The following is a 12,013-nucleotide window of genomic DNA, read 5'->3' as shown; positions in this document are numbered from 1 at the left end:
AATAAGGTCTAAATTTCACAGTATCTCCTAGCAGAACTTGATGAGAAAACAAATTGCATTTCAGCAATTTATAATCAAAAATCAACAAAGGAATGGCTGCACACTATTTGGAACATGGAAAAAGCCTCCCATGAATTTGATACACTAACCAGTTCAAGTGATGAGCAAAGTTGTAGAGAAAACATTGGTAGTGAAGATGAAAAGCATTGGTCATGAAAAGAGAAGATTCATGCTTGTGCTATTGTGTATTTTTGTCAGCACCAAGTTTAAACCATAGGTGATAATCAAGAGCAAAAGCATCCCAAAAAATAATTCCAAAACTGAGTAGTCATCCAGATTCATGATAAAGGAAGGATGAATGAAGCTGGTTTGAAAATATGTTTTGAGGAAAGTCAGGAGGTTTACACAAAAAAATTTTTTTTCTTGGACTTGATATCATTGTTGAGGATAATTCACAAAACAATGATAATGCAGCGATTCTCACTGGTATGACCAGATTTGTTCAATCAATGGGTCTTTCTGAAAAGAAGTCCTTTAAGGATAGCATGAGAAAAAAAAGTGGAATGGTGAAAGAGAGAAGACATTTAGCAAGAAAACATTATATGAGTTCCAGTGTTAGCAATGTCTCAATAGGTTGTATAGATTGGAATGAAATCAGAGTGCAGATCGTTGGCAAATTATTTGAGAAAAGTGGGATATTCAAATGTGGGATATGCCACAGAAAATGATTATTCATGACTGGTGGAGACACAATTACAGATGAAGTTGATATAGATGATCCATCTGATGATGGAGATTGAGATGAGATTTTTAGATCTAACAATGAGGAGAATGGTGATTTTTATAGACTTTAAGTTATGTTCAGTGCACGTTCTGTGGCTAAATAGTATCCTTGCCCATCCTATGCAAAAGTTGGGTGGAATTGCATAAATTTACTTAGCTTCTGTTTTTAATGAATTTGAAAGATTGATTAATATTGTGTACAAATACTAATTGTTGTAAATAAAAAAATCAATACCAATATTAATGATATTTTTGGCTCCTTTTGCATTGGCTTTGGGTGTGGGGTTGGTGAAATCAATCTCTGACAAGGTAACTGATCAGCAGATGTGCTACTGTAAACAGTTAGGTAGTGAGATGATGGGAGGCTGGATTACAACCCTTGAAAACATTACACATTTCCAAGTCATCCACCTACTTTGATTAAAAGTTTGGTCACAGAAAGTTGGCCCACATATATACAGTACAGGTCGGTCTGCTATAACTTGTGTTTTATTCAATGAATTCGCTGTAACACGATTGATGAGTTGGGGGCACTGTTTCTGAAGTGCAAACTTTTAGAATGTGTATTGTCTGTAATGTGATTACATCGCCAATACTTTAAGCACTGTTTCTCAAGCATGAGTTTTTTTTATAATGCAGGGTTGCACAAGAACATAGCCATTATGTTATAGAAGAACTATCTGTACTCAGAAATATGAATCAAACAAATGAGTTTTAGAACAAAATACGTTGGCACAATGTGGTTACTTTATAATTAACCAGTAAGAATAAGTTTTTTAAATTATCATGTAGATTAGAGAAAATAATAGTCCAAATGTTCCACTGACTGGATTGTTGATGACTGGATGTAAGACTGAAATGAGTATTAGAACAATGTCAAAATCATGATACATTGATCTGCATTGAAATTGCTTGGGACATTTCAAACTCCATTCAACAATTCCCCCACTCCCAGAAACTCTCTGTGAATGCTGCTGACTGAATGAACGTTGAAGACTTTAGATATTCTGATATACTGACCTGGATAGTTATCGAGGAAATGTTCGACGGAAAGGATCTAGTCTAACTCCTGGATAACTTTAGATCTGACATCACAATCACTCAATTCCAGACAATCCCTCTGAACTCCCTCACTGTCTTCTGACTATCAACTATATCCTTGTCGACCCAACTACTGCCCAGACTGGATGACTACCTCACCCACTAACCATGTCACTCACCAACCATCCTATCCAACTGCTACCTCAGCTACTGGTCGCCTCAACCATCCACCATCCTATCCACCTGACATTTATGATCTCAGCCATTTATCCCCTATCCACTTACCCACCTCACCCAGTTATCCACCTCACTCATTCAATCCACTTTCCTTATTATTAATTACTCTCAGGCCCTTCTTCTCTGAACCTTTGTACTATTGCCCTTACAAGCTATAATCCAAAAATAAAGATTGTACAAACTATAAGAAATAAAAATAATAAAATATTCACCCAACCTTACTCACCCAATCAGGTGCTTCCTCTTTCCCCGCATCACTTTTTTGACACTCTTCCCAGACTGCTACAGAGTAATGCTGACTGCAGGGCACTCTTGCTGAACAGTTTCACTGTGATGCTGACTGCAGGATAGACTTCACAGACTGCTTCACTGTGATGATGACCAACAGTATTTGAGGAGATGGAGTTTTTGAATATCGCAGAGTTCACAGATATTCTGAGCTGGCATGAAAGAGTTGTTGAGGCCTGGGGCAGATCAACCATGATATTAATGAATGGCAGGGCAGGTTTGAGGGGCCAAAAGCCCAACTTCTCCTGTTTCTTCTGTTCTTGTATTCTCTGACGTTATGTGCTCTTTTATGTCAAATAGTACTTTTGAGTTAACTAAATATCTTCCAAACCACACTGAACAAGTAATATATATCATAACTTCTACCTTATGTATAATGGCGTTACTAATCTGAGGTGAGTTTATAATGGAAATTAATGAGAGTAGGTTGAAGAAGCTTGTCATGGTTTCTTGGCTCTTTTAACATTCAGAGATAAACATGTCAGATGTGTCTTTAAAAAGTCCGGTAGTTGTTTGATGACAAAATTTAAGTCAGAAATTTCTATTCTCTTTGGTAGGTTGGAAGCTTGTAGGCTGGAAGAGTATGCAATTAAGTCAGATTGGCTGATTGCTCTTGATAAACACAACCTCTGCCCAAGGAATCTTGAATCCAGGGAAGGCCTCCAGGTGATCTCAGCCTTTAGTGCAGGTCTTTCAGTAGCTGTCTAGCTAGCAGGTAGATTGGTGTTGCCTCAAACATTAATCTGTTTAAATTGTGTAAGGGCTTTGGGACCTTGGACCAACCTCACCATGATGTCAAGAAGCTGCATTTCCACAGGGTATAATAGTACAGTACATGCATAGTTAGTTAGCTCGAAAGTAGATAAATCAAAGGTGGAGGATTGATAGAATTCAGGAAACAGCCTCTTAATGATGTAGTGATAAGAATCAGGTATAACTCATGTTACTACGTATGAGTGTGTATAGCTCTAACATGCAATACAAAAATGTCTATATTGAAGATTTTACTATACCTTGCCTTCTCCTCAATCAGTCTGTCTTGAACTCAAGCTCTTAGGATGAAATCTTCTACAAAAGATGGTGGCAGTGCTAAAGATCAAGAAACAGACTTGAAATTATCTGGAGAAAAGAATAGCTCAAAATAACCACTGCCGAAACATCACTGGTGCAGCTTTAAAACAATGAGCAGCCAGAAAAACCATAACATGAACAGCTGCTATGAACCAAAATTTCCTGAACAGAAATGCCCCTGCAGTGAAATCACCAAGCTGACTGTAAGTACCGTTCGCTGTAGTGAATAAAACCTTTTTAAAGTTTGTAAATAGAGGAATAACTTTTTAAGAGAAATAAAAAAACCCACTTTACTTGGCCTGCCAAGAGATAAATCCAGATCCAGCAATGACAAAAATAGGCAATTGCCAGGCTCCAGGTCAAAATATTTAAACTATTTCCTAATTTTGAAAAGGCTAAATCCCACAGTATCTATTAGAGGATGACAGGAATGCCAGGTAGAGCTAAATAGTTGAGGTAAAAACAATGACTGCAGACGCTGGAAACCAGATTCTGGATTAGTGGTGCTGGAAGAGCACAGCAGTTCAGGCAGCATCCAAGGAGCTTCGAATTCGACGTTTCGGGCAAAAGCCCTTCATCAGGAATAAAGGCAGTGAGCCTGAAGCGTGGAGAGATAAGCTAGAGGAGGATGGGGGTGGGGAGAAAGTAGCATAGAGTACAATGGGTGAGTGGGGGAGGGGATGAAGGTGATAGGTCAGGGACGAGATGGTGGAGTGGATAGGTGGAAAAGGAGATAGGTAGGTCGGACAAGTCCGGATAAGTCATGGGGACAGTGCTGATCTGGAAGTTTAGAACTACGGTGAGGTAGGGGAAGGGGAAATGAGGAAACTGTTGAAGTCCACATTGATGCCCTGGGGTTGAAGTGTTCCAAGGCGGAAGATGAGGCATTCTCCCTCCAGGCATCTGGTGGTGAGGGAGCGGCGGTGAAGGAGGCCCAGGACCTCAATGTCCTCAGCAGAGTGGGAGGGGGAGTTGAAATGTTGGGCCATGGGGTGGTGTGGTTGATTGGTGCGGGTGTCCTGGAGATGTTCCCTAAAGCGGTCTGCTAGGAGGCGCCCAGTCTCCCCAATGTAGAGGAGACCGCATCGGGAGCAATGGATACAATAAATGATATTAGTGGATGTGCAAGTAAAACAGCAGTAGAGTTAGCAACGTTGTTAGTTTTAAGAGGAAACGTTAATATACAACAGCATGGCTTCAATATTCACATTATTTTGAAAACTTATCATGTATTGAAAAGGAAATGAAATGTTTGAAGTGTTACGTTGACTAACAAAAAAGTCTGATTCACCTTGCAGCACTTAAATTTGCAAGTATTCGAGTATGGCTGAATTAGCTCAGATAATTAGTTCTAATGTCTTTAGGTGGTAATGAACAAAAGAGAAGTACAGCACAGGAACAGGCCCTTCAGCCATCCAAACCTGTGCTAATCATCATGCCCTAACTAAACTAAAAAAACAAACTTGCCCTTATTTGCTCCATTCCCCTGCATTCCCTCCCTATTCATGTAACCTCTAGATGCCTCTTAAATGTCACCAACGTGCCTGCTTCCTCTATCTCTTCTGGAAGTGTGTTCCAGGTTCCTATTACTCTCTGTGTGAAAACCTTCCCTCACAAAGCTCCCTTAAACTTTCCCCTCTCACCTTGAACCTGTGACCCCTTTTAAATGAAACTTCAAACCTGGGAAAAAGCCTTTGAGTTTCCATCCTATCTATGCTTCTCATAATGCTGTAGACATCCTTCAGGTTTCCTGTCAGCCGTCGTCTTTCCAGTGAAAACAATCCCAATCTTTTTAGCCTTTCCTCGTAGCCAGTGCCCTGGAGACCAGGCAACATCCTGATGAACTTTCTCTCCACTCTCTCCAAAGCTTCCATGTGGCAACCAAAACTGCACATAGTACTCTAAATGTGGCCTAACAAGGGTTTTATATAGCTGCAACATGGTTTGTTAACTCTTATAATCCATGCCTTGGATGCTGAAGTTGAGCATGCCATATGCCGTCTTAATTACCTTGGTCACTTGTGTTGCCACTTTTGGGGAAATGTGGACCTACATGCCCACATCCGTCTGTATGTTAATATTCCAAAGGGTTTTGCCATTTACGGTATTATCCACACCTAAATTTGATCCTCCAAAATGCAATACCTCACATCAGTTTGGATTAAATTCCATCTGCATGTCTATGCCCAAGTTACCAATCTGTCTATATCCTGTTGTATCCTTTCACAATTGTCAGCACTATCAGCAACTCCACCAATTTTCGTGTCAGTTAGTATTTAATTCACCAGTAGTAATCATAGATTATTCTGTTAATTGCATTTTGGAATATTTGGAGGGGAGTTGCTGGTGGTGGTGAACCAACACATCTGGTGCACTTGTCCTTCGAGATACAAATGATCATGGGTTTGGGAGGAGCTGTTGGAAGAATTTCTGCAATGCACCTTGTACACATTGCTGGTGGTGCACTTTGTTGCTACTCAGCATTGAGGGAGGGAATGAATGGTGGATTCCTTTATTATTCATTCATGGAAGTAGGCATTGTTAGACACGCCAGTATTTATTACCCTTCACTAGTTGAGGCAATGTTGATGAGCAGTCTTCTTGAACTGGTGGAGTCCTTGTGATGTTGATACACCCACAATGCCATAAGGAGGGAGTTCCAGGATTTTCACCCAGCAACTCTGGAGGATCACTGATATATTTCCAAGTCAGGAAGGTGAGTTGCTTGAAGGGAAACTTGCAGTGGTGGTACTCCGTGTATCTGCTACCCTTGTCCTTCTAGATAGAAGTGGTCTTGAGTTTGGAAGGTGCGGTCAAAGGAACCTTGGAGAATTTCTGTAGTGCACCTTCAGGCATTGGTGATGGGGGGAATGGGTGTTAACCAAGTGGGCTGCTTTGTCCTGGATGGTGCCAAGGACTTGAGTGTGGCTGAAACTGCATTCATTCTGGCAAGTGGAGACTATTCTATCACATTCCTGATTTATGCCTTGTACATGGTAGACAGGCATTGGGGAGTCAGGAGGACAGGGAGTTGCTGGAGGATTCCTAGCCTCTGACTTACTCTTGTAGCCATTGTGGTTAAATGGCTTATCCAGTTCAGTTTCTGACCAGACTATTGATATTGGAGGATTTAGTGACTGTAATGCCATTGAATGTCAAGGGATGATAGTTAGTTTTGCTCTTGTTGGAGATGTATTTGCTTGGTACTTCTGTGGTGTGAATGTTACTTGCCACTTGTCAACCCAAACCTGAATATTATTCAAGGCTTGCTATATATGGATATGGACGGCTTCAATATCTGAGGAATTATGTATGGTACTGACCATTGTACAATCATCATCAAATATCCCAATTTATAACCTTATGATGGAAGGCAGGTTATTGATAAAGTAGCTGAAGATGATTAGACCTAGGAAGTACGTTGAGGACCTACTGCACAATGTCGTGGAGTTGAGATGACTGACCTCCAACAGTGACAATCAGTTTCCTTTATACTAACCAGTGAAGAGTTTACCCTTGATTCCTATTGATACCAGTTTGACTACGGATTCTCAATGCACACTTGATCAAAAACAGCCTTGATGTCAAGGGCAGTCACTTTCAACTCATTGCTGGAATTCTGTTCTTTTGTCCAAGTTTGAATCAAAGCTGTGATTAGGTCAGGAGCTGAGTGGTCCTGGTGAAACCAAAACTCAGCATCAGTGAGCAGGATATTCCTAAGCAAATGCTGTTTGATAACACTGTTGGTGACACCTTCCATAACTTTATTAATGATTGAGAATAAAGGAAAGGATGGTAATTGTCCAGGTTGACTTTATCCTGATTTTTGTGTACAGAATATAACTAGTCAATTTTCCCACATTGTCAGATAGACGTCAGTGTTGTATCTGTACTGGAACAGTTTGGCCAGGGGCATGGCATGTTCTGTAGCAGAAGACAGCAGTATTATTGCTAGAATATTATCAGGGCTCATAGCTTTTATAAAATCCAGTGCGTCAAATCATTTCTTGACATCTCGTGGAGTGAACCAAATTGGGTAAAGACAGGCATCTGTGATGCTGGGGAGCACCAGAGGAAACCAAGATGGATTGATCAACATTTCTGTTTGAATATTATTGCAAATGCTTCAGCCTTATCGTTTGAGCTGATGTGCTGGCCTTCCATGTTATTGAGGATGCAGATGTTGTGAAGCCTCCTTCACCAGTGAATTGCTTAAATGTCACCACGATTCATAACTGGATGTAACAGGACTTCAGAACTTAGATCTGGTCTATAGGTTTTGAAATCACTATTCTTGTGTCACATACAGCTTCTGCTGTTTTGCATGCAATTTATCCTGTTGTGTAGCTTCACCAAGTTTGCATCCCATTTTTCGGTATGCTGCAATCCAGTACTCTTCATTGAACCAGAGTTGATCCCCTGGCCTGATGGCAATTTTAGAGTGTGGGATATGCCGGGCTTTGGGTTTACAGATTGTGCTGTTATATGATTCTGCTGATGGCCCACAGTATATCATGGATGCCCAGTCTTTATTTGATAGATCTATTCGAAGTCTATCCCACTGAGCATAGTCATTGTGCCACACACACAATGGAGGGTATCCTCAATGTAAAGATGGAACTTTATTGCCAAAGGACTGTGCAGTGGTCACTCTTACTGATATTATCATGGACAGATGTATCTGCAAAACATTGACAAGGATGTGATGAAGTTTATATTTCCCTCTTGCTGATTCCCTCACATCTGCGACAGACCCAGCCTAGCAGTCACGTTCTTTAGGACTCAACCAGCTCAGCGAATAATAGTACTGCTGTGCCACTTTTGGTGGTGAACATTGAAGACCCCCATCCAGGGTGCATTCTGCCCCCTTGAAATGTTCAGTGCTTTCTCCAAGTGTTGTTCAACATGGAAGACAACTGATTCTTCAGCTGTGGGAGGTCAGTACATGTAATCAGCAGTGGGTTTCCATGCCCGTATCACAAATAGATTTTAAAATCCCATTGTGTTTCCATTTTCCCTTCATTTCAGATCAGGCTTAAGAATGATATACTTCTCATTATTTTGCTGATCAATAATTCCAGTGTTGATCGTGACAGTTCAGAAGGAAAAAGTTAAAAACGATCGCCATCCAGTTGACTGTCACATTCTTATCGGTTACTAATGGACTCAGTTTGCTTGCTACAATTAGATGTATTACTTATTTATATTTAATATTAACTGATTATCTGATCATGTGTCAGCTTTTAACAAAACATCATATCTTACCACTATTTGGACTGTTTCCAAGTTACATTTCATTGAAACCTTGAAATACATATAAAGGATTTGAGAGTGCAATGGAATTAATTGGAGTAATGCCAACTTAACTGAATATAATGGAAAATACAACAACTAATATGTTACTGTAGAACAATACTGTTTAAGTGTACATTCCCAATATCAATATGCCCTTTAGGAGGTATGTCGTCTCTATCAATTTGTTTTCAAATGTTGGTTTTGGTACTTCAATCTGCAATAACCATGATCAAGGTCATTCACAACAATTCCTTTGTGAATGGTTAAAACAATTTTTTACAAGTTACTTTCAAACAGATACATTAGAACGCATTTAGATTAAATTGGTTTAAATCTAAAACAGGCAGCTAATAAATTTCAGAGTTAATTTCTTTGTTATCATCCACTTAAACACAAATTCTTATCCTATTTCTATCCCATTTTTCACAAAACATGGCATAACAACTACTTGTATTTTTCGAACATTTACCACAGTGAAATCTCCCAAACAGGGTTATCAAACAAACTTTGACATTAAGACTGGTGATGTGACCAAAAGGCAAATAGGTAGATTTTAGAGAACATCTTACAGGAAGAATGATAGTTACAGAGTGTGACAGGCTCATGCAGGAATATCTGGAGCGTAGGACTCAACAGCTGAAGGCACATCTACCAAAGGCACAGGAAGCCAGACTTGAGGAATACAGACATTGCACAGGGTTGTGGGGCAGGAGGAAGTTGCAAAGGTACAGAGCCATGGAATGATTTGTAACCAAGGACGAGATTTTTAAAATCAAGATGCTGCTCCAGTGAAAGATAACATAATTTAGCAAGCGTATAGTGATTGGTGAACAGAATTTGGTGTGAGTTAGAAAAAGGTCAGCAGAGTTTTGTATAAGCCTACATTTATGGATGGTGGAAAATGGAAGGCTGGCTAGGAATGCATTGGAATAATCTAGCCTGGAGGTTATGGCAGCATGGATCATGGAATCATATAGTACACAAGAGCTCCTTCAGTCCATCGAGTCTATAACACCGAAAATATATGACTACTGACCCTGGTTCCATAGTGACACTTCATGCTCATCCAAATACCTTTTAAAGGTTCTGAGGTTACCCAGGCAGTGCTTAATGGCTGAGCGATTCAACAACAGATGATCTAAAGTGGGGCTAGAATAGGACACTGTTAAATAGATAGAAGCAGGCAATCTTTGTGATGTCACAGATATGTGGTCAGATTCTCTTTTTGAAGTCAAATGCAAAGAAACTGGAAAAAGATTCAAGCACCAGGTCGAGAGATTTATTCAGTGGCTAGAGAATGGAGTTTGCATTAGGGACTACAGACAATTGTTGTCATCTTACAACATTTATTTGGAGGAAGTGTCTGCTCATCCAGGATTGGATTTTGGATAAGCATATTATTGTCCATTTGAATAATTTATGGAATCAATGTAATTGTTGTAATTATTATTGCTTCATTTTAAATGGATTAGCAACTGCGATACTATGGTGCAGACAGGAATAAATCTAATGGATGTAATAAATATAACACCTTATGAGAAATGTAACCTATTTATGTTTTATTTCGTTGTCACAATACCAACATACCTCTAAAGTGCAGCATCAAAATGAATGGATTGAACAAATGTATATTGCTACAGAACTTGTGAAAAATTAGTCAGCTTATTCAAATTTACTAGCTGAATAAACAGAAATTAGTCACTGGTCTCCTGAAGAAAAACATGACTTAGTATACCAATAACAATAAAGAGTACAAACAGTGATGGAACAAATATCACCCAGGAGCATTAATATACTGATCCTGAACAGATGAGTGTCAGAACAAATTTAAAATTGGTTTCACTGGCACTCAACTGTCATTGACAAGAACACAACCATCCACAGTCACCACTCTCAAGTCACCACTCTAAAATATCAACAGAATTCATCAAGTGATGAGAAATGAAATTGAAAGAGGATTACAAACAGCTCTTATAAAAGAATAGGCCCTGGTCCTTTTGGCGCACTCCTGCCCCAACTCAAGGGTGAGAATTCAGATTATTTTAGTGTCCATTTTTGAGTTTCATTTAAGCTTTCAAAATGGTGCCCAATAGCTTTTTTTTTCAGTTGTGCACAGAGATGGGTGGTTTGCGCTGGGCTGCATTTATTGCCAATCTCTAGGGAAGTGAACTGCCTTCTTGAACTGTTGCAGTATATGGGAGATAGGTACATCCACAGAGGAAGGGCTTTCCAGCATTGTGACCTAATAATATTGAAGGAAAGGGAATATAATCCCAATTCAGGATGGTGTGTAGGTTGGAGGGAACTTGCAGATTGTGGTGTTCTCATGCATTTGCTGTCTTGTCCTTCTAGATGGTTTAGAAGGTGGCGTCGAAAGTGCTTTGATGGACTGTTGCAATTATACATTGCTAGTGGAGGAGCTGAATGTTGAAGGTGGGTAATGGGGTATCAATCAAGAAGCTGTCTTGGCCTGGTTGGTGCCAAGTTGGTGAAGCTGTACACATCCATGTAAATGGAGAGTACTCCATCACACACCTGATTTTGGCTTTGTGGAGAATTTTTAAAATGGACAAGGAAAGTCCTTACACAGTCAGGAGGCAAGCTCTTCACTTCAGAATAATACTTATATAGCTCATCCAGTTTAAATTCTGGTCATTGGGGTAATCCCCCAGAATGTTGAGTGGTGGATTTCATATTGATAATGCCAGTGAATGATAGGGGGGGGATTTTCTATTGTTAGAGATGGGCAGTGCCTGGACCTTGTGTGGCATGAATGTTACTGGCCACTTACCAAAACAAGCCAGGCCACTTACCAAAACAAGTCGTGCTGGCCTTACTGCATACGGACACAGTCTGCTTTAATGTCTAAGGAGACATGAATGGTGCATGCAGACTCATGTGTCATGAATCAGTCCAGACACAATAGTAATGAAAGTGTTTGCACGGGAATAGTAAATGTCCACCACTCCCTACCTCAGAAGCTCTTTTGCTGCTCCTACATTCCTCCCTATTTCTGCAAGCTCCTTAAGTCCCTGCATCCTTCCCTATCTCCATAACCCTTTCCAGCTGAAGACTAGCATTTGTGAGGACAGGAATAGCGGAGGAGGTTGAGATGGATCAACTACTCAGAACTTGTAGCTGAGGATTATTGCAAATGCTTCAGCTTTATCTTTTGTGCTGAAGTATTACAGTGCTATAATATTGAACACAGACCATTCCTAAGTTACTTTCAGTTGGGATTCAAAGCATGCCTTAAAGGTTTACAACATTTCTGCATCACATACAAGGGACTTTCAGT

Source organism: Chiloscyllium punctatum, chromosome 15 (assembly GCF_047496795.1).
Source record: "Chiloscyllium punctatum isolate Juve2018m chromosome 15, sChiPun1.3, whole genome shotgun sequence".
Taxonomy (NCBI): domain Eukaryota; kingdom Metazoa; phylum Chordata; class Chondrichthyes; order Orectolobiformes; family Hemiscylliidae; genus Chiloscyllium; species Chiloscyllium punctatum.
This window is presented reverse-complemented; position numbering follows the sequence as displayed.